This window comes from Mus musculus, chromosome 4 (assembly GCF_000001635.26).
Source record: "Mus musculus strain C57BL/6J chromosome 4, GRCm38.p6 C57BL/6J".
Classification (NCBI taxonomy): Eukaryota; Metazoa; Chordata; class Mammalia; order Rodentia; family Muridae; genus Mus; species Mus musculus.
The window spans coordinates 148,272,793-148,295,812 of NC_000070.6; the positions used below are offsets into that span (position 1 = coordinate 148,272,793).

The following is a 23,020-nucleotide window of genomic DNA, read 5'->3' on the forward strand; positions in this document are numbered from 1 at the left end:
TTAAAAGCGGGGGTGGGGGTGGTCTGTAAGCCAATTGCAACAGAAAAGACATTTATTTATTTTGGTGGGTAAAGGCCAGCAAGGCTTCTAGCTCTCTCTTTCTGTGTGTGTGTGTGTGTGTGTGTGTGTGTGTGTGTGTGTGTGTGTTTTCAATCTTTACTGTGTTCCTCTGTCTCACTTTAGAACTCAAGGCTGCTCTAAGATGTTAAGATGAGGCTCCATAGCAACTGCTTGTGTATAGTGAACAACTAACCCTAAAGGACCTTCAGGAATTTGTCAGAGTAGAGGGAGAGGAAATGATCTCTGGAATCAGACAGGCCCTGATTTGGGTCTTGGCAACTGGAACACTGGCAAGATTTGGAGTCACCCTAAACTTCAGAGTTATCGTCCATAAAATGGAGGTGGCCTCAAAGGACTGTGGGGTCAGAAGTGGAAGTACTCTGCAGTCTGTGTAGTATGTTAAGTATCATCTGCCAGCAAATTAGATTCCTTTCTTCCCCTTGCCCAGAGTACTGTGCCAAGGCTAGGTGTCTGCCACAGAGCCCTCAGTATATCCTCAGTTCTTCCCTGAATGCAGCAGCTGCAGCCACTGTTTGTCAAGCTTAGACCACTTAGTATGCAGCCCCAGCAACTGCAGCCCTCTGAGCACATGCAGGGGCCAGGCACCTCTCAGTGAGATGTGAGGACTCCCACAGGGTAGCCCAAAGGCCACCTTCGGTATCCCTGGGGTAGCCAGGCCCTTGATGGAGGGAGACTCCTAATCCAGTTGGACATCAGGCAGAAAGGGAAGAGGCAGCTGGGCTGAGGATGTCGAACTTCCCACTGGCATTGTCTGGAGCATTTCCCTTCCTTCAATTAGCTGGGCAACCCAGGAATGAGAGAGTGCTGTCAGTCAGAGAAAGTGGGGAAGAGGATGGAGGGAGGGATAAGGCCAGAGAAGAGAGTGAGGCCGGGGAGTGGGATAATGGGAGGTGGGGTGGAGGAGAGACAGACACAATAGAAAGAATGACCAGTCCAAGACTCGAAAGAAGAAGGGGGAAAAAATCAAGAGAATTGTCCCTTAACAGGGAGCAAAGAAGGAAAATATGTACCAAGTTCTCTTTCTCCCGCCTTCTCTCTCTCCCCTCCTGCCTTTCTATTACATTCTATTCTCTCCTTTCCCCCACTTTGTGTAAGTGTACATATACCCACCCATGGTACCTCCACTTTGTGTAGGCATGCCGAAACCCACCCATGTTGTGCACATGGCATTCAGAGGACACCTTGACGGAAGTCAGTCCTCTCTTTCCACGATGTGCGTCCCAGGGATTGAACTCAGTTAACTGGCTTGCCTTTACCTCCTACCCCATCTTACCAACACTCCTGCTGTTTGTATTCAGGTCAGTAGGTGTGTGAGTCTCTGTGCATCACGAGTGTGCAGCTGCCCACAGAGGTCAAATGGTGTTGGATCCCTTGGACCTTGAGTTACAAGCAGTTGATATGGTTTCTGGGAACTGAACCTAGGTCCTCTGAAAGAGCAGTAAGTGCTCTTAACCACGGAGCTTTGCAGTTCTGCCCTTATGGTTTTTTGAGACTGGATATCATGTAGCCTAAGCTTGCCTCAAACTCTATATAGCTGAGGATGGCCTCAAAATCCCTATCCTCCTGCCTCTACTTCCCAAGCGCTAGAATGCCAGTCATGAACTACTGTACTATCTGGCTGATACAATCAGTTTCAAGGCCAGTCTTGCTGTAACTCAAAGCCATATCCAAAGCAAAACCCCACTTTTATAACCAGGATGTGGGAAAGGAATCTCACACGTATATATATATTTTAAATACAACTCATTCCAACAGAATGGGGCCAGGATTCTTGCCTGGAAGTTTTCCATCTTGTCACTAGATCCTGGAGTAGGTTTGTTTGTTTCTGTTTTGTTTGTTTTTTTGGCAATGCCAGGGGACAAGCAGGCCTGGAGATGATAAACACATTAAAAATGGAGAAGCTGGGTTTGAACTCTGCAGGGAAAGGACCTTTGGTGGGAAGTGGTGTTAACACCTACCCAGAGCCCTACTTCTCCTTCACGGCAGTGCCCTGGCAGGAGGCCCAAGCCAAAGCTTTCTGTTTGCAACTTTCTTCCTAGCCAGGGATGGCAGACTCCTTCCTTCTTCGTTCCCTCATCCCAGCCAGACTATTAAAATGTAATCAAAAAATCACATTAGACATGCAGATTCTACTTAAAATACATATATGTATATATATAATTTAACGGCAATTAGGAGCTAATCAGCTTTTTCTTCCTGACTCGCTGTGTTTTGCTTCCCTGGTTCAGCTCTGGTCCACAAACAGCTTGGAGCCCTTAGAATCCTCTCACGTTGGGGTTGAGAGATTTGGGCAGAAGTTCAAACTGAGATGTTTTGAGTTAAGTAGTTCCACTCTGCTGCTGCTGCTGCTGCTGGAGTGTTCTCTCTCTCTCTCTCTCTCTCTCTCTCTCTCTCTCTCTCTCTCTCTCTCTCACTTAAGCCCCTTTCACAAGTCCAGCTCATGGGAAAGAGACGGAAGCAAAGAGGTCACAGGCACTCCTAGGTACCGCTGTCCTGAGACCTGGTTCTACCTTCCCAATGTCCGCATCCCAAGGTTTTTTCTATGACTTGGAAACTCTGTTTCAAACTCGGAGTCTGCTGATGGCTTAGATGCTCAATGGGGGACAAAATCACATGTGTGGGTCGAAGCCAAAGCCTGGCTAGCTTAGCTAGAATCTCTGACACTCGTTAAGATAATTGCAACATCATAATTAGTTCTGGTTCCACTGTGCTATGAGGATTTTTATCCATCTCTGTCGGCCTCATATCAACTTTGCAACAAAGGCATGTGAGCAGCCCCATTTTATAGGAGAAAACAATTCACAGAGAATAAATATATATCCAGGAGCTTTGTTTTGCTAGAGAACTCTAATATAGAGGAATAGGAAGCAGAGAAAAAATGGGGGAGGGGTGCCTATAGTAGCAACTAGGGCAGTTCCTGAATTTTCTCTCAAGAAACCTAGGTCCTAAGATGGAGATATAGCTCAGCAGGAAAGTGTTTGGCATGTGTAAGGCTCTGGTTCAGTCCCCAATACCAGAAAAAGAAAATTTCAGATTCTAAACTGGTGAATACTCTGCCTCAGCCCCCAGTCCTATAAAGGAAGGCAGATGGTATTTCTCAGAACCCTCTTCCTTCCTCCAAAAAGACCCAACTGAGACCTCTCCACTCATCCTGGGGCAAAGCTGGCTGTGCCCGGCTGGGGCAAATGTCTAGACTTCCTGCATGAGATGTGCTCCCAGGAAGTATCATCCTGTTGGCTCAAACGGACCTGAACTTACTGACTGGGAGCCTAGGTGGGGTGGAGGAGGAAATGGAGGGGCTGTAGAAAAGGCTGTGTTAAGCCTGCCCAAGCCCCTCATTTCTCAGAAAGGGCAGGCTGCTGAGACAGAGCAGATGAAGGACGGCCGTCCTCCCCAAGCTGACAGCTGCTGAGAAAACTGGGCGCTGACTCGTAAACTCAACAGCTCAATATATATCAGGCAAACAAGCCTTGCTCTGGGCTGTATATCAGCCAAGGGTACTGTCCCAGTGTCTCCAGAGAACCCTCACAATGACATTTCTGCCATTCTGTTGATTCCCTCTGGTGGGCTCCATGGGACAGGAGTGGTCCCCGCCCCCTACAGCAAGAGGCTATTAGAGACTTAAAGCCAGGGTCTGATTCTAGGGCTGAAGGGTGAGCTGGGCAGAATTGTGACGTTAGAAAGACCTGGGTTCGAGTCGCAGCTCTGCCACTAGCTGGGTGTCTGAGGCAGGAATGTTTCTCCATTGATAGTATGGTGGGATGCTTACTGACAGCTGAGCCCTACTGTGTAGCCTGCACACACTATGTGCTTTTTAAAATTTACATTTACATTGTGTGTGTGCGTGCGTGCGTGTGTATGTAGGTCAGAGCATACCCTGCTGGAGTCAATAACTTCCTTTCATTACGTGGATCCTAGGGCTTGAACTCCAGCCCTCAGGTTTGGAGGCAAGAGCCTTTAGTTGCTGAGCCATCCCTCTGTCCCTGCTTTTCTCATTTATTCTGTTTCTCATCTGCTCTCAGCTCACAAAGCCCGTCAGCTGCCTGCAGCTTGAGTTTCTGCAGGCTAGAGGCAGGAGCCATCCCTTTAGTCACCCTGTTTGGCTGCCAAAGGGACTCCACCCACTGATCTCTCCTCCTCTCCGCCTTTCCTCTCCCCTACCTGTGCAGCTCAGGCCTCTTTCCAGACCCATCAATCAGCCCAGACTCTGGGGCCCTTACAGCAGCCTCAGCATCACAGAGAACAAGACAATGAAAGCTTAATGTAACCGGCAGCATGAATAGAGATAGAAATTAGAACACGATCCCAGGTACTCCTGCTGGGAGGGGCAGAAGCTTCCAGAAACCCCACCCTGTCACCCCTTCCCAACACACCCTGGGAACTGTCACAAGTGCCAAGAGGGGCTCTAGAGCCTGGGACCCCTGGGGCTCAGCAGCCTCTGCAGTTCTCTGGGCTAATAAAAAAGAGAAGAGCCCACAATGGAGGGTGAATAACCAGGGCTATAAAAGCCAAATTGGATTCCTTCCTGGCTGATGAGCCCAGGGCTCTTCTCTCTCTCTAAGACCCTATTAGCAAATATGTAAAACCACTCTTGCTTCCCCCTGGTTCCAGGCAGCTCTTCCTGGTGCTTGCTCAGGGACCAGGGAGGTGGGTTGCTCAGGGGCAGGCGATGGGCACCCAGAGCAGCAGAATGGGACAGGGGCTGGAGCAAGGTCCTGGCCTGTCACAGACCTGCTGTGTGACTTAGAACAAGCTGTCTACCATCTCTGAGCTTGTAGGTCCCGCACCTACCAGATACTGAGTGGGGGAGAATTACCTTAATGGAAATGGGGAAAGCAGGGCTGGGGGAGCTCCGCCCTTACTCCTTCCCCCCCACCCCCACCCCCCATCACAAGCTACTGTGTAATGGGGGAGAGGAAGTGGCACTGCAGGGCAATGCAGTAACATCAGACTATGTAGCAGAGATTGCTGAATAGCCAAGTAGGTATGTGTTGGGTGCCATCACCTCCTCTGAGACATAATGCAGCTGTGTTCTGGAAAAGGCCCCAGACACACCTACACTCCACCCATTAGTCCAAGCCCGTGGCCTCTCAGAGAGAAGCTGGAGGGAATAGAGAAGCTCTAACATGAACAGGAGCCTAAAGTAGGGTGCTCCAGCTTTGGGGGAGCCCTGTGACTGGTTCCAGGTGGGAAGGGAATGAGACCTCCGGGCAGAGCCCCTCCACTGGAGAACGCAGGCTTGTAGAGCACACAGGATGCCAGTCCCAGATGAGGGACGCAGGAGATGGGAAGAGGCCACCCAGGCTCCAGCTACCCACGCCAGAGCCATTTCCGCCCATCCTAGGTCTTCCCAACCTAGGGGACTCGGACACTGCGGCTCTGCAGCAGTTTCCAGCTTGCAGACCATTAGGTCTCATGTTTTCCACCCCGAGGAATGATTTCCAATTTGCAAAGCAGAAAACTGCGTCTTTTAGAAGACTACTGGGGCTCATTTGGACCTGAACTTTTCACTGTTAGGTTTTACTTGAGTTTGAAATATTTGAAAATGCTGGGCTCTAAAATCAGCCCTTCTGACCGACCCTCACTGGTGTGTGGTGTTCACATGCATGCACTGTGCGCTGGCTGGTGTGCACACCTAGCATCTGTCTGAGTCATACTAGGTGCAATCTTGGCAGAGTCCCAGCTGGGATGGCAGGACAGCAGCCCCAGGAGAGAGGTGAATGGAAACTTCAACCTAAGAGACTGACATCCTGCTTCGCACTAACAGTGTCCTGATGAATTCTCCTTTCTGTACCCTGCCCAAGTCAGTGGCTTTCCCAGTGACCGCTGATTGACAGCTCCATCATCCATGGAAGGAGTGTGGTTAATGCTGGAGGAGAGCCTAGTATTCCTCCTTACCTAGGATTGGCCAGGAGTCTGGCACTGCTCTGATCCTCAGCCCACCTGGTGATGAGTCCATTGTCCATTGAGACAGGTAGGAATGGTCAGAGCTGAGCACCTGAGGTCAAGAGATCTGGGTAGAGAGAGGAACCTCAAGAGTGCAGCCTCAACTCTGCAATTTTTATATAAATAAATAAATACTGAGGCGGTCCAAGGCCCCAGGGCTGACAACTGCTGCTTCCAGTCCCAGAGATCTGGAAAGACCCAGTAAGGCCACCTGATCCCTCTTCCAGCAACCACCCTTCCTGTTCACTCTGAGATACTACCAAAGTCTCATCCCTGTCTCCTGTTTGCCCTCTGTCAAACGGGTAGGCTGAATCTAATGAGCTTCAAAGACAACCCAGTTCTGTCTTCCAGAATCCCTAAAGGGTCAAGATGTAGGTAGTGAGAGAAGACTGGAGCTTGCTGGGAAGGGAGGTCCCACAGCCAGGAGCCAAGGGAATCCCATAATGGAGGGTCCTTCAGAATGGGGTGAGGCAGGAGATGGAGTGAGAGAATGAGGCTCACAGGATCAAATCTCCTCTCCTTATCAGAAGGCTCCATGTCACCTCAGGGCAGGAGACCCACACAATGAACAGGACTCCAGGCATGCTTTGATGGTGGACTGCCGAGGAAGGAGCAATCCACTTAGTCTTCTGGGCAGGTGAGGGCGGCAAACAAACAGAGCTGATTCTTATTCAAACGCTGCCCCTGGGTAAACTGGCAGTAGCAGGAAAGCAGCTGCTCCCCACCCCACAGTGGCAGGCCCTGCCATGACCCTAGACTTGGACTTGGCTTCCTCTACTATACATCCCTCCAGGAGAGGAATTTGTCAGGGTCTCTAATCTAGAGCCAAAGATCCCTCCCCGGGTTTCCCAGACTCAGGACCTCCTCTAGTAACAGGGTAACTCTTCCAGGAGTAAGGGAAGTTCTTTGAAGATAGGGATAGGGACAAAGACCCTTTCCTTTGACAGTACCTGGGGCTTGGCCCTGCCAGTCAAAGCCCTTATCATCAAAGTCCATTAGCTCCATCCATCCATCTATCCATCCACCCATCTATCCATCCATCCATCTATGCATACATGCAATCACCTATCCATGTGCCCACATATGTATGTATTCATCCATCATTTACCTACCCAGCCATGCTTGCACCTACCTACCCATTCATCCATGCATCCATGTAGACATCTATTCATCCATCCATCCATCCATCCATCCATCCATCCATCCATCCATCCATCCACTCATCCACCCATTCATCCATCTATGCATCTATCCACCCACCCATCCACCCATCTATCCATCCATCCATCCATCTATCTGCCCACCCACCTACTCATCCATCCATCCATCCATCATCCAGCCATCCATCCATGCATTCATCCATGCATGTGTAAATCCATCCACTTATTCATCCATCCATCCATCCATCCATCCATCCATCCATCCATCCATCCATCTATCTGCCCACCCACCTACTCATCCATCCATCCACTCATCTATCCATCCATCCATCCATGCATGTGTAAATCCATCCACTTATTCATCCATCTATCCATCCATCTACCCATCCATGAATGTATGTATACATCTACCTACCCACTCATCCATCCATGCATTCATCCATTCATCTATGTATCAACTTGCCCACCTACTCATCCATATAGGCATGAAACCATCTATGCATCCATCCACCTATGCATCCAGTCCACCCTGTTGGTACTTTCTATATAAAAGGACTGTTGTTTTTGTTAAACCATCCTAGTCTTGACTTTGTGAAATTCTTCTTCCCAAAGGATTCATGAAATTCACACCCTAGACCCATTCTCAAGTTCTTGATGCCCAAGAACATCTTTGACTCTGACATCTCCCTGTTTATTGTAGATTGCAGCTATTACTTGGGATGGTCTGCTCCAAGCCTCTGTCAGACCTGCTAGGGCAATCAGGCTGCCTTGCAGGTAGCACGTAGCAGTTACTTACAACTGTAGTATTTGTCTCCAGACACACCAGAAAGGGTTTTATCTGGTGGCTGATGCTTTTACAAAGCTGGATTTCTTTCTGGTTTAATTTCTCTCAGGTCTGGACTGCAGGCAAGAACCAAAACCAGTATTTTATTTTTTGTGAACCACACAATGAAGCTTTTAAACCAAGGCTTTCATCCAGGATGCTATTATACTCAGAGGGACCTGGGACCCACCTGTGTCTACAGCGGGTGGAAATGGGGAACCATCTGGATAAAAGCCAAAGGATGGCCCGTCAGTCAGCCAGATGCTGTCCACATCTGGATATCAGAAAAGTGATCCATTTGGCTGCTTGGCAAGTCAGGAGTGCAAACAGCCAGTCCCCATCCAGAGCCAGACATACAAACCACCAATTACTGAGGATCCAAAGGTACTTTCACAGAATGTGTTATCGAAGGCCAAGCTGCAGAATTCTTCCTCACACAGCGGTCTGTCATCACCCTGTCTGAGTTCGAATCCTGTCTCTCTTGTTTCCCACTTCACCTCTCTGCATGTCCTGTGTCCTTCCCTATGATGGACATAGTAGATGTCATCTCTTGCCAGGTGAACACAGGATGTCAGCTGACTGACAAGACAAAATCTACAGAATGCCACCTGGGTCGCAAAGACTCAAAGTCTGCTGCCTGGGGCTGCAGAGATGACTCAACAGGAGTGTTTGTTTTTGCAGAGAACCAGCACCCACATGGTGGCTCACAACTCCCATAACTCCAGCTCCAACAACCTCTTCTGACCTCTGTGGGCATTATGCACACATGTAGTTCACATATATACATGCGAACAAGACACTCATACACAGGAAATAAATAACATTTTAAAACCTCAGGGTATGCTGCCTGTTTTGGGGAGTCATTCTTACCACTGAGGTGTCTACTCTGCAGCTCAACTCCAGCAAGGCTCATAAGAAGCCCCTCAAGATGGTACCAAGGTCAGGACAATTGGGAAACATCACTTCCCAGTGTCCCAATTTAGCATCATCTTTCTGTCCTTGGACTCCATGTAAGTACCGTCCCCAGAGTCAGGAAAGTACTACCTTTCCTTCAGGGCAGATCTGGCTGCCTACTGCCTGTCGTGCCTCTTCTACTGACCAGGTGCCATATGTGTGCTGGATATCAAGACCAGATGTCATCTGGGAAGAGCTGGCCCCATGGTGTCTCCCACCATGGCCACCAAGACAGGAAGCTGAATAACATGCTGGTTACTATAGCACCCATGGAAACTCATTCCTGGAACTGGGAGAGACCACTTGCTTGGATCAGGTCCTCAGTCCCAGAAAATTCTGGGTCCCTTTTCTGTGTCTGGTGGGACACAAGAGAGCAATAACTTATATCACCAATCGATCACCTTTGTTCTTGGGGGCAGGAGTCAGGGGTTGGGTAGGGGACGGACTCCATGGTACTCTACAAGTCTCCAGTCAGATCTTTCTATCTTTGAACGTCCGGTGCTTGGCACACCATGGGGCTGTACATAGATACTCAGGGTTGCAGAGGATTAAAGAAGACTTTCCCAGGAGGTTTAAGACCCTGATTCTGCAGCTCAACCGGGATAGCCTTGCCTGGCTCTCTGTAGGGGACCCGGATGGCACAGGCTGGCATCGAAACCCATACGCATCTTTCCATTGTCCTTACCTCCTAGGTCTCGATACATTGAGACCTGAGCCTGTTGCCAGAGCAGTTCCAGACTTCCTAGGTTCCCAGGACGCCTTCCTTAGAGAGAGAGGCATTAAAAGGAGGGAGCAGGGTGCGAGAATCTAGGGCACGTGGGCCCACATGCCATGATATCCCCTCCTAGTGGCTTCTCTACCTGGAGTTAAGGTAAGATGCTCATGCCCTGATCCCCCTAGGGGTATCCTACAACAGCATGCCCTAGATGCTTCCCTGGGTCTCCTCCTTCCAAGGATTGTCAGGAACACAGAGGCTGCTGGTGCCAGCAATGGACCCAAGGCTGGAGAGGTGTCATAGAAATCGCCTGGGCTGCCCAGTGGCCACACCTTCCCTCTGGCTCTGGTCCCAAATCCTCCCTCTCCTCATCTCACAGTGAACCTGCTTGCATGGGCTCTGCCGGGCCCCATCTGCTCCTTAACTAGCGATATGACCTTGGGAGAGTGACTCAAGCCCCCTAGTCTCATTTGCTTCCTTCCGTTGTGAAATAGAACAAGAATACCTAACTTCGGGGTGGCCGTGGGCATTAGAATACAAAGGGCATTCAGCAACATGCTTGACACATGGCTGGCATGCTGTATGCCCCTCAGTTACTGGTTGTTGTAGGCCTGGGGTAAGAAGAGTTTCAAGCTGACATCCACAGGGATGCAGGGATGGCTTGAACTATAACAGGAGGAATTGCATCTCTGCCCTTGAAGGGACACTGCCAGGCTCACTGCCTGTATGTATCAGTTCAGTCCACTAGGGCCACCTGGACTGCTCCAGAACAAGCCTCTTTGAGAGGTTCTGGTATGAGAATGCTGTGTGGCCATGGAGAACTTACTTGCCTTCTCTGAAGTTACTTCCCTGTCTGCAAAGTCTGTTTGGCCCCAACCTCTTCTGGATTATGCTGTCTTTTTTCCTAGCCCAAGATTTACAGTGGGACTCCATCTCTCAGGATGCTGGTTGGGTTTCCAAGGCAGGAGACAGAGGCTAAGATGCAGAGGTGAGGTATTCAGGCCTAGCCTCAGCCTAGTCATGGCTCAGAAACCACAGGTACCTGGTGCAGGGTAGTGGCTCAGACTACTGAGAGACATTTGCAACAATGCTAACGTGAACACGCAGGCGGAAAATTTATATTCCTTGTAAATTTTCACATAGCTGGGTCTGTTTTTTCGTTTTATTTATTTTTATTTTTATTTTTATTTTTTGGAGACAGAGTCTCATTACATAATCCAGACCAGGCTTGGATTGAGTAGCCTCCCTGATACTGAGATTACAGCATGCACTACTACACCAAGTATAAGTGGTTTTCTTGACAAAGCATACTAAACAAACAAGAAAGAAATAACTACAACGAAGCAGAATCCTGGGCAAAATGGAGACTTCTGCTGCATTCAAATCAAAATTTGGTCCTGTCTGATATGGTCATGCACACCTTTAATCTTGGCACCTGGGAGCCAGAGACAGGAGGAATGCTGAATCCGAGGCCAGCCTGGCCTACAGAGTGAGTCCCAGGATAGCCAGGGCTGTACAGAGAAACCCTGACTTGAAAACCAAAACAAACAAAAATTCAGTCCCAACTTGGACACTTCGGGTCGTGAGGTCTTTTACTGTTCAGAGGCTTGTTCTCCTACAAATCCCCTGAGGACAACAGCCCCCATGCCATGAGAAGATCTCAAAGCTTAAATATGACCGCATGTGTATATGTGTTCAATGCCTGACACACGGCAGGCACCCAGCTATTGGCAGCGGCCGTTACGGGTACAGCCATTGCCATCCTCTCACTGTAAACAGGAGACAGGAGACCACTGGCTTTGTGTGTCCCTTCCCAAAGAACTGGTGACACAGCCCCAGGAACACATTAACTACCATCTGCCTACTGGCATCTTCCAGCCAGGGCAGCCGGGGAGTGTGACCTTGTGGTCTTCCAGTGTGAGGCATGAGCTTGCTGGAAAGATTCCGCTGGCTTCCCTGAACTGGTCCCGGCAACAGCAACGTCCCTGCCTCCGGCCTTTGTTGAGCATCTGGAGCGCGTGCTGCACTGCCTGCCCGTGGAATGCGACTCGTGGAAAACATGCATATTTGCGACTGGGTGCGTGTTTCTATTCCGGGCTGCTGCTGCTCTTTTTATTTATTTTTCTCTGGGATATTGGTGCTTTGGAATCTAGCTTTGGAGGGTGTTTTGACAGACTTTGATGCCTCTTATGCTCCATGGGCAGAAACAGGCTCCAGTGGGGGGAGGGTGGGCAGCGAGAGGGAGGGTTTCAGATGACAAGCCCCCTCCCTCGCTTGCTCACTCGGCTAGGACAGGGACAGTGATTCTCACTGCCCACACTTGAGCACGTTGGAAAGGGAGCACCGAGGGGGAACTGCTGGGGAGATGACTTCAAAGAGGAGAGAAAGGATCTGGAGATAGAGAACCAAGCTTCCAGTTAAAATGCTTAGGCTGTCGGGTATCAACACCAAGGCTCTTACTATCAGCTCCTATGCCACTGCCATGACCATCATGTTGGGGTAACTATATTTATAACCAGTGGTGGGTGGGTGGTTCCCTTGGGGAGCCCGCCATCTCTCTAGGCACCTCACTTTTCAGCCCTCAAATCAAGACACTGTGAGAAGCAGCCTAGCCAAATGGTGCCGAATCCTGTCTTCCTCAATGTGCAGATCAAGAGCAGCCTGCTTGGTTGAGTCCTAGAGACTCAAGGCTGATTGTCAAAATCATACCGACTGGTGATCTATCTTAGACAGTCCCTTCTGCAAGACCATGCGTCTGGGGACAAGGACCGTCAACCCAGCAACTCCATCTGCCTTTATGGCCAGGTGTTCAGGGTAGTTGGGGACATCCTCATTTCCAGAAACAAGAGCTTGGCACAGTGGATAGATACACAGACAGCCACATCAGTGCCTGCCTCCATGGAAACCGGGCCTGAGCGGTGTGATGTAAGAAAATTACTTGGCATCTCTGGTCCTATTAAGAAAATGAACTGAGCCTCCCTCACTCAGGAACAAGGTGTCTTTAGCAGAGGTGAGGAGTTCTCAGGAAGCAGTGGGAGGCACCATAACCTTTGTGAGTTACAACCCTGGTTTCAAGCTCATTCAAGTTGGGACATTCACTATAGAGTCAGCACTCTTCATAATCAAATCCAAAAGCAGTCCCATGGGCAGCCCTGCATAAGCTGAGAGTATGGCGGAAGTCTGTCCAGGGGAACACTGGGCACCTGTGACCAATTAAAACCAGAGTCTAGGAATCCCCATTTCTGGTTCATTTCTCCCTCAACTCTCCTTTCTTCCTTTTCTCAAGCCTTTCCAGGGTTTTAAGGATAACAACAAGAGAGTGTCAGAGGGCAAGCTGGGCTATGGGTCTGGATCCTTCAAAGCGACAGCTCTGGGCGGGGGGGGGGGGGGAGGCTGAAGGGGCAGTGATGATGAGGCTCCCTGTGACCCCAGTACTATCTCTCGATCTCCAGGTTCTGAGGCCCCCTGAGACACTTTCCTGAGGCTCTGGCCCTGGAAAATTTCCCAAGATTGTCAGTAAAAGCTGCCGAAGCTATTGGGCAGAGAGAGGCAAATATTCAGAGAGGCAGGATCGGGTGGATGGAAACTGCAGATGAGGAAGCAAACCAGAGTCGATGGTGCCCCAAGGGCCAGTGGTGCCAACATGGGTGTCAGAGCACAGACTCCAGCAAAGGAAAGTCAGGAAAAGGAACGAAGGCGGCCAGAAAGGATGATGGACGGGAAAGAGCAAAGGGTGTGCATTTGAAAGATAACCCTGGGAAGGAGAACAGCCAGCAAAGAGCACTAGCAAAGATTGCAGACCCTGGAGGCAGAAGATATGCCAGGAAGAGGTCTGAGTGGTCATGGGGGCGAAGAGTCTGAAATGGACACTGAGCTTCAAACCAAGACTGTAAGGCGCCTGCCTGCCTGCCTGCCTGCCTGGCTGGGCTGCTGCCCGGAGCTTCCCTTGAGCCTAACAGCTGCTTCTCTCCTTTTGGCAGATACTCTGATTCGGGGAGGTCTGCAGTAGAAGAGGAGGGGGCTGATTGAGCCTGTGTGTTTGTGTGTGTGCACGCCAGTGTCTGTGACCCACACAGCCTGAGCTCCTGCATGTCATGAGGTATCAGCGAGGGTCCTAGGCAGTGGTCTCTGGTGTCCGGTTTATTTTAGCATCCTCCAGCGAGAGCGTGAAGAGGGATGAGTCCTGGCCCACAAACTGGGGCTTGTGGGAAGATTAGGCTTGTCCACGTGGGAGTGAATCCTGGGTCTCTGTGTGCATTGTGTGCGCCTACGAGCCACGATGGGAATATATTTATCAGAAAGGAGTGTGGATTTGTGCGTGGAGTGTTCACGAGTGCTCTATACATAGTGTGTGTGTGTACTTCATTTGTGTGTGGAGCTTGGGGCTGGTGGGTTCAGTGCGCTGTCCGAGGTACTGACCGAGAGTGCAACCAGACTAGCACCCGCACCCAGACTCAGGAAGCATCCCTGTACCAGACAGAGATCCAACAGAGGAAGCCTCCGGGGAGGCGTCTCCTAGGAGAGTTGGGAAAAGTCCTCCCAGCGGCAGGGCTAGCTCTCGGGACTCGCCGCCACTCGTGCTGGTCATCTTTTCCTGACTGTGCTCCACGGCTACTCAGATGCCACCCCATCACAGTCCTTATGGATGTTCTGGGTCGACCCAGGGACCCTCTAGCGCTCCACTTCCATCGCCTGCCTGAGCTTCAGAGGTCCTGGCTGGCACGCAGCGGCACCTGCAGCGGGTTCACCGCAGCCCAAGACTCAAAGAAGGTCCCACCAAGCGCGTGAGTGCGCTCAAGTAGGGGGCAGCTACAGGGGCCATCGTTACCTTTTCCTGTTCCCTCCCTCCTCTGAAGTCCCGGCGGACAGCCGGATTTGGGATGGCTTCAGGCTGACGCTCAACTTTTATGAACCCAGACAGACACCTACCGAGACGAGCAGGGGTATGGAGATAGGGAGCCAGGATGATTCTGGACATTAAACACGCTCCCGCAGACCGAAGCTGCAGCCCGTCCCCAGCGTGTTGGTGCAAGCTTCGGGGGCGCAGGGACAAGCTCTGAGATCTGAACTCTGTCCCATTAGCCGGCTTTCTCAGGGCGTTGAGGCCGGGGGTGGCCTGAGAGCGAGAGAACTTCCCGCACTCCCCCCTCTCCCCGCCCCCAGACCGGGCGCATGTGGCACGTTAGACCCTTCCCCTCTCCAGAGTAGCGCATCCCCAGTCCCGATGGCGCCCAGGGGCAGTCTCACTCACCTCGCTGGCTGAGCCGAGCTAGGCTGATACACGGGTGCCGCAGGGGTTAAGGGGCTTCGGCCACCCCGCGGCGAACACTTGTCCCTTGAGGGTAATTTCAGGAGGAAAGGTCCTCAGAGCTGTAGGAGGCCAGCGGCCCCCAAGCTCCGCTCGCTGGCGAGCAGACCGCCGCCAGGTCCGTGACAACTACGTCCCCAGCGCGCACGCGAAGCACTCGCCGCCGCCGCCGCCGCCGCCGCCGCCGCCGCCTTTTATCTGCTGCCCGCCTTTGTTTGGGTCCCGGTTCCTACCACGGGGTGCGGGGGTGTCCCGGGCAGCCTTTAGAGTCGCGCCTCCCCCCGTCCACTGGCGCCTCCAGCATCAGCGCCTGCGGGCTCTGCGTCACCGTCCGGCTTAGGCTTGCTCTCCGCCGCGCGCTGCTGTCTCCCGATTCCGCCGCCAGGCGCCGCCCTGGCTGCCGCTCCCCCTGCGGGAGCCGCGTGGTGGTACAGCCAGCTTCCCGTGTTGGCGAGCAGGGACTGAGCACAGCGCAGCGACCCCTGGGGGTCAGTCTTAGTCTCTGCAAACGGACCTGGCCATGCCCCCTACTGGCCCCCGAGGTTTCTGGGCACCCAGGCCTTTCCCAGGCGTGCGCTCCTGCTGGCTTCTCTCAGCCCCATCTGCCCAGCCTTGGCACCTCACCAGCCTGCTGGACACTCGAGGGCATCCCCGGGTGCCCTCCGGAGGTGGTTGCCAAGCCCAGGCGCCTGGCACCATCTCTTCCTCCCTCCTCTATTCACCTCTCTGGCAGCAGAGCCCAGAGCTCTGCCAGCCCCTGGGACCAGGCACTCGTCCAGTAACAGCAGAAGGTCCGCCTGACACCCCCTGCTGAAAAGATACCCAAAGAAGAAAGAGCCTAGAAACCAAGGCTATCCCTGGTTTCATTTCTCTTTCAGTGCTCCAAAGACATTGGCCTTGATGTCACCCAAGGAGAGCCAAGGGAACCCTCAAAAGGACCTGGCGCCAGCCTCCCGCTGCAGGAGGGACATCACTGCCGGCTGAGAGGCCACCCAGATGATTATGACACGGACCAGGAAGATAAGCATGTAAGCCACAATCTTGGCCTTCAAGAAGTCCCCATTCTATACAAGAGAATGCAGGATCATTATGAAATAAAAATACCGAAAGCCCCTAGCTCTTTGCTGTGTAGCCCATGCCCCCATCTATATTTTTGAAAGAGGAAACCTAGGGGCCTGGGAAATGGCTTAGCAGGTGTTTGCTGCCAAGCCTGACAACCGGAGTTCAGTCTCCAGGGCAAACTCACTTCTGCGAGCTGTCTTCTGACTTCCACTCGTGCCCTGTGGTACACATGCACATCCCCTCCAAACACACATGCCATACATACATACATACGTACATACATACATACATACATACATAGTTTTAATTAAGAGGGCAGTTTGGGAGTTCTCTGAACCCCTCTCACTTTGGGGTTCTACAGGAAAATCCTGTACCACCCGTCCAGCTTTCTCAAACACAGTCCCTGGGGACTGCATTCACTGGCTGGCGGTCAGGTGGACATTTAGCTACTTATGACCCTGGATGCCCCGGAACTCATCTGTGCAGATGCAAATGACCAGAGCCAATGTTTCTACCCAGGTGTTCTCGTCCCTGCACCACATACTCAGAAATGGTTTTTCAGGGGACCCACTGGCCAGCCATCAAGCCTGTCAGAAGATCTGCAGTGAATTCATGCCATCCTGAAGACATTAGGGTTATGAAATGCTCCTGGCAGGAAGGATCCAAGAAAGGGGAGAGAGAGAGAGAGAGAGAGAGAGAGAGAGAGAGAGAGAGAGAGAGAGAGAGAGAGAGTATGAATAGATAGATAGATAGATAGATAGATAGATAGATAGATAGATAGATAGATAGATAGATAGATACTAAGACCTAGAATGGCGGGTGTGTATATTACTGCCACAGGAGCAGAAGCCCAAAGTGGTACTCTAGATAAAACAGCCCCGAAGTGCCTTGCAAATGTCCAGCTCCACCCAACATATCCCAGGGGAAGGCAGAGAAAGAGGAGCCACGGGGGAGGGTGGGAGGAAGGAGAACCAGGGTAATATTTGTTTCTAAGGGAGCAGTGGGAGACACAAAGTGTTCCCAAGCCCAGCTGAGAGCAGAGGCTGCTTTTCTTGGTGAATGGCTCAGTTCTTCTCAGTTTGTTTCAAGGAGCCTCCTTAAAGATTCCCCCCAAAGTCCCTGTGCTGTTCCCTGCAGTTTGACAGAATCACAGGACACCCCATTTGTGTTCCTAGGGTGCTGTGCCTCCCACCAACTCTTGCTTGTTGATATGACCTCCATTCTCCCGGGAACTACATTTAGTAGATTTGATATGGGTCCTGATTACACTCTCCCTGCTTTCATTCGAGTCATTTCTCCCCTCTCTAGACCTTCAGGTAATCTCCAGAGGGCCACTTCTAGTTTTGCCTTTGGTAAGGGACCTTCTTCAAAGGGAATGTACAGAAGCAGGGGACCTGACCATGGACTCTGTGTGTGTGTGTGTGTGTGTGTGTGTGTGTGTGTGTGTGTTGCAGAGTGATGTTCAGAAATTCTGAAAGGATCTGATTTTCCCAGGCCATCAGCAGGGTTTTAAAATGCAAATAGAACCAACCAGGCCTTTGAAATATGTCTGCTGTAAAGGAGAGCCTGTTGTGGCAGTGGAACAGGTCAAAGTGTGGAAAGCGGTGAGAATCCTTCTCTAGGGCTGATCTCAGCTTTTTCTCTCCTTGTCTAATCCCCTTATATGAAATTATTGTCCCAGCTCAGGCACTCCCCTGAACATTCCCCTACACCCCTCACCTCCAGAAGCTCCCCAGAGGTGACTCCAGTGGCCCTGTGATGGGCCCAGCTGTGAGGTGGCAGAGAATGTAGTTCCCCATTGTCCTCTCTGGCTCTGTAGTTCCCTCTGCCAGAAGTATTTCCTGGGTCTGATTTAAATGCCTCTTAGTGCCCAGGGGCTATTTCTCGAAAACTCTGTCTTCCTGACTAAATGAAAAGTCTTCTTTTGAAAGGGATGGGAGCCATAAAGGGCCACTTTGTCCCCGGCTCTCTTCCTTTAATGCTCCTCTGTCTGGTCTGCAGCTATGCACAAGCAGGACCTCAGAGCTAAGCCTCCCAGTCCACTCCTTACAAGCTGCGGTGTGCCCTTGGGGAAGGAAGTCACTTCCCCTTGCTGAGGCCCCACCTCCCCTCTTATTTATAAAATGGAGCCTGTGAAAGTACCTGCCTCCCAGCATTAGCCATCAAGGTTTACCAGATAAGAACATCTCTATGAAAAAGCAGCACTTAGCACATTGCGTAGCTGTGGATTTGGGTAAACATCAGGGTCTTCTTCAAACTCCTACTAAAAAAAGAGCCAGGGTACCAGTTTCTCCTGTTTTTTTGCTCCATCGGTGAGAAAGATTGTGCACAAATCAGGTTACTTCACCAGATGGCTAAGCAGCTGAGGGTTAAGCATATGGGGAGGGTTGGGAGTGTTTATCTTTAAAAATATGGGACATTAACATGTTGTCCCAGCATGGTGGAAGGGAATAAATACCTTTGGAAGTAGTTCATTTTTTTTTTTTTTAATCTGCAAACACTGTGACTTTGGGGAAATCTGGGGTTGGTTTGTGTGCATGTGTGTTGCATTAACTGTGTGAACTTGGGCTCGTTAGCTTGCTTCACCTGACACTCAATTTACCCATCTGCAAGATGGGATTAATGAGGAGCTCTGCCTTCTCTACACTTGCAGCAAGTTTTATGACAGATTAGGATGTGTTTCTAGGCAACTGTTCGATAGTCTCTTGTGCAGAGTTTAATTTGATGCAGTCAGAAAGATAAATAATAGAATGATTGGTTGTGTTTTAGCAGTTGTGAAATTAGTTAGGAAAGAGCTTGGTAAACTCACCTGAGTTTGCTTAAATTGTCCTCTTGAGGTCACACAAGTTAGTGGGGGAACTTGGGTTGAATTCCAGGCCTTCTGGGGTCCAGGTTTGCACTTCCCCTGAAATCTGCTCTTTCCTCTGCCTGGCCTGCTCTTCCCTAAAGCTCCAGTTGGGAGTCTGAGCTTACAGAACTCCCCTAAGGAGAGAGTGGCTGAACTTATCATTTAGGAGAAGAAAGAAGTTTGGGGGGAGACGACAAAGCCAGCTCCAGTCTGGGTTGCTTTGTACAGGGCTGGGGGGGGGGTGGCACATGGGCAGCACTGCCTTTCTTCCCCAGCGTTCTGCAAGCAGCCGGGCCTCGCATTCCTTTCCCAGCCTCACTTGCCTTCTCCAAGGAAGCAGGCAGCCTGCGCCAGAGTGAATACAATCCAAGTTATTAATTGCCTGCAACAATTAGCCTCAGCACTGGGCCTGCAGACGCTCAGTCTCTGAAAGAGGGAGCCAATTACAGCTCTATCAATATTCACGCTGCCGCATAATCGTCTCCTGACAAGATGCCCCACAGCCCCCACCCGTGTTTCTGGGGGTCTTCACTCTGATTTCCAACACCTTCAGAAGACCCAGTCATGCTGATGCTTTTGAGAATGAATGTCACTTAGGACCAGACCCAGAGGGACATTCGTGTAGCAGAGTCAAAGCACCGAGAGAGAATACAAAGACCTGAATGAGTGGCTTCAGCTGGAACAGTCACATTGTGGGAGGATCATTAGAGTCTCCAGGTTGTGGCTGCAAGTAGATCCCTTGGTGCTCTTGTTGCTATGATGGATTGGGAAGGGAAGGGAAGAGACATCCCCAGAAGTTCTAGGGCTCTTATCATGTACATTTCTGTGCCTGGGTTAGGGTGCATGTGCAGGCCATACATCCACATCAGGGGTCTTCCCCTATAGCCCTTTGTCTTATTTTATGAGATATAGTCTCCCACTGTCTGTCCAGCAAGCTCCCGGGATCCTCCTGTCTCTCTCCAGGGCTGGGATTGCAAGCATACAACGTCACTTCCAGTTCAGTCTATTGGTATCTAAACCCAGGTCCTCAGGCTCACACAGAAAGCACTTTGATAACTGAGCCATCGCCCCAGACCAAGTTCTAGTTCATTTTAATTCCAGTTCAGTCGCATGCCTGTTTTGTGGTCTGGTAAAAGCCATTTCCCATCGGGGCTTCCATTCTTATCTGCGCCCCTATGAGGGGGTGATTCCAGAAGAGGCTAAGCAAAACATACATCCGGTAAGTGGTACACAATGAGCCGGAAATAAAGACAGTGCTTTTGTTCTGTATAGAAAAAAAGATCTGAAAGGAGAGACCATGACCCCCAGAGAAGAGTGGGGTGATGGGGATGAGACAGACAGGCAGTTAGAAGTGTTAGGTGCTGGCCCCAGATTTACTGGAACCCACTTCTTGGATTTAGTGTCCTTTTGTATCTGGCCTCTTGTTCCTGCTTGCCAAGTGAGAACACCAAAATAGATGCACTCAGAGGTGCCCTGATGGAATCTCCCAGGAAAGCGTGGGAGGAAGGAAGGATGGATGTGCAATGGGCTCACAGCATCAGAGGAATAGGGAAGCTCTAATTTCCAAAGGGCAAATGGCAGGGGTAGCTAAATGCAGCGCAATGGCCCAGAGAACATGAAATTAAGCACACAACTCTCCCAGCAAATGCACACACCCTTGTTTTATACGAGAGCAAAAGAAACCACACACCTCTTTATCAAGATAGGAAATAAAAATTATCTCCTGGTCTAGAAATCCTGAGAGAGGCTATTGAGGAATCCATAGACAGAGGCCAGCCTAGGGGCTGTTTCAGCACCACGGACAGTGACTGGCACCTGCTGTGGTTGGCTAGAGCTTTGTAACTGCTGAGTTAAACCTTGCAAGTGTTATGAGGCTTGGAGCGAGTGATGTTGTGCAGTGCTCAAGTTCAAGTGTAAGTTAGTGCTCAGTGAGGCCACCCAAACCTAGAGAGGGCAGAGGTCTCGCCCGTAGCCTGCCTTTAGAGGTACTCAAGGCTCCAGGCAATCCTGCATCTGTGGCTCAGCATGAAACCCCAGTCCATTCTGCCCTTTGCCTGTCCTCAGCTTCCTGGTACAAGCTGGCCAGCATCTTATACTCCACCCAGCTCTGCTGGCCCACTGGCGCCAGGAGACAGGCCAGCTTTAACCCTGACCACTGGGACCCATCCAGATCTCTGCAGCGACAGCAAGAAAGAACTTTTCACTGGCATATACCCAGTGAGGAATCTGTGTGGCTCCGATGGGCTGCCACCCTGTGCCAGCTTCTATTCCTGCACGTCCTGTGTGAGCAGGGTGCAGAGCACTCTACGCCAAAAACACAGTGGTAGGGCACTGAGCTGGACACATCTGAATTTCATTAGGTCATATGCCCTTTAGGCAGCAAGGATGCTGTCAACCATGTCTGTTGCGATCCCGATCAATGGCTGCCATGGATTCGGCGCCATGCCCTGTCCATATGCCTTTACCCAACCCCTGCCACCACCACCCAAGAAGTGCATCTTTTTATTAATCTATTTTCAGAGGAGTAATTAGTGGCTTTGGATCGCCAAGAAGATAAACTGAGGAGTCCAATTTAGGCAATTTGATTCTGTAGCCCAAGTTCTTTCCACTCTACGGTTGTAAAAACAGAGTCAGAGACGTTACAGCACTCAGGAGCATAGACATGACAGATCCTGCAGCAGATTTGACCTGAGGTCTGCCACCGTCACCTCTCTATCTCTCCATGGTGAACACATGTTGGGCACCCTGTCTTCTTGCTCTGGTGTGTGGACTTCAGGTCTCGCCCGAGGTCTTGAGCATACTGTAATAGCTCCACACATCTTCAGGAAAGTCATTGCCAAGACATTTGGTCTAAAGCAAAGTTCACACTCAACTTGAGACTGAAATTGAGATTGCCTGAATTGGTTAAGACCTGCTTCAGGAAACTAGAGGAACCAGCCCCAAGGAAAGAGAATCACATCCAGTCTTCCTAGTGTTGTGTTCGGCCAGCAGACCACAACCTGGGTTCTAGCCTGGAAAGGCATTTTGGAAACCTGGAAGAGAAGAGGGGCTAGGTGGCGAGAGAAAGAAATGTAGCCAAGACAGTTATTCTGATCAAAGCTCAAATTTTATTGTTGCGACACTAGTTATGAAGGAAGGGGGAGGGGACCCGATTCCCGCCGAATAATCTCTGGTCCAGTAGAAAGGTGCACATGTGTGGCTCCGCAGGTTCCAGCAGTGGGCATGGCAGAACGAATGAGCAGGAAGCTCCACCCCTGAGCAAGCAGGTTTCAGGCTGGGGGAGAGGAGACTACACCTAGGGAGCCAAGGGGCAGGACTAAAGGCTGTAGACACACCACAGCACTGGCTTCCTCTGGCACAGGCTTCCAGGTCATCTAACCTCTTCAAGCGAACAGCAAGACCAAGGCCCTGGACAGGTGTTTGTTTCCTGGCATTGCTGCCCTTTTGGCCAGCTCTCTTTTGCATCCTTCCTGGCATCTCTGAGTCCTCATTTTGTATCTGGGCACGTTGGGGGACAGCTGCTCTTGTTGGCAACCCAAGCCACATCTGGCAGATGTGTCTGCAGGATGCAGAAGGAATGTGTGAGTAGCCTCTGTGTGTGTGTGTGTGTGTGTGTGTGTGTGTGTGAGTGTGTGTGTGAGAGAGTGTGTGAGTGTGTGTGAGAGAGTGTGTGTGAGTGTGTGTGTGAGCGGCCTAGCCAAAGCTGCTGCTGGCTGTACCTGAAAAATTAGTTTGATGATTTTCCCCTCTTATTTTCTTTTCTCTCTCCTCCCTCTCTTCTTCTTTCTCCTCTTTTTTGTCTCTTCCTGTGTTCCCACACTCCCTGACCTCTTCCTTTTATACTGGTTCCAGTAATCCACCACCATCTTCCTTCTTCTTCCCATGACCCCAAGGGAATAATTATCTTCCTTTTAGGGAGATAAATGTAATGGAGAAGTCACTGTTTGCAAGGCCCAGTGAGTTCAAGCCCAGCCCAGGGCTTTCTGCTCTCCCAAGAGGTGGGGGATGGTAGCACCACAGTCCTGTGGACTAGAAGACCAGAGCTGGTGAGACACTCTCGTTGTTGGGAGGCTGTGTTTCCTTTGATGCTTTGAGCTGATATCATCACCCAGCCTAGACTGTG

The 23,020-nt window shown here is 50.8% G+C and overlaps 1 protein-coding gene across 5 annotated transcripts in view; it reads right to left on the reverse strand.

The window, feature by feature from the left end:
* Positions 1-15,404, reverse strand: part of Disp3 (dispatched RND transporter family member 3) — a 51,764-nt gene extending 36,360 nt beyond the window's left edge. For 3 of the 5 annotated variants that reach the window (NR_149755.1, NR_154985.1, NM_001083342.1), the window contains exon 1: positions 14,931-15,173. The gene's annotated coding sequence lies outside the window, so the exon portion shown is untranslated. Of the gene's footprint in view, positions 1-14,930 lie in introns of all 5 variants that reach the window. The other 2 variants (XR_390748.4, XM_011250254.3) reach the window with 1 other exon arrangement.
* Positions 15,405-23,020: the final 7,616 nt, after the last annotated feature.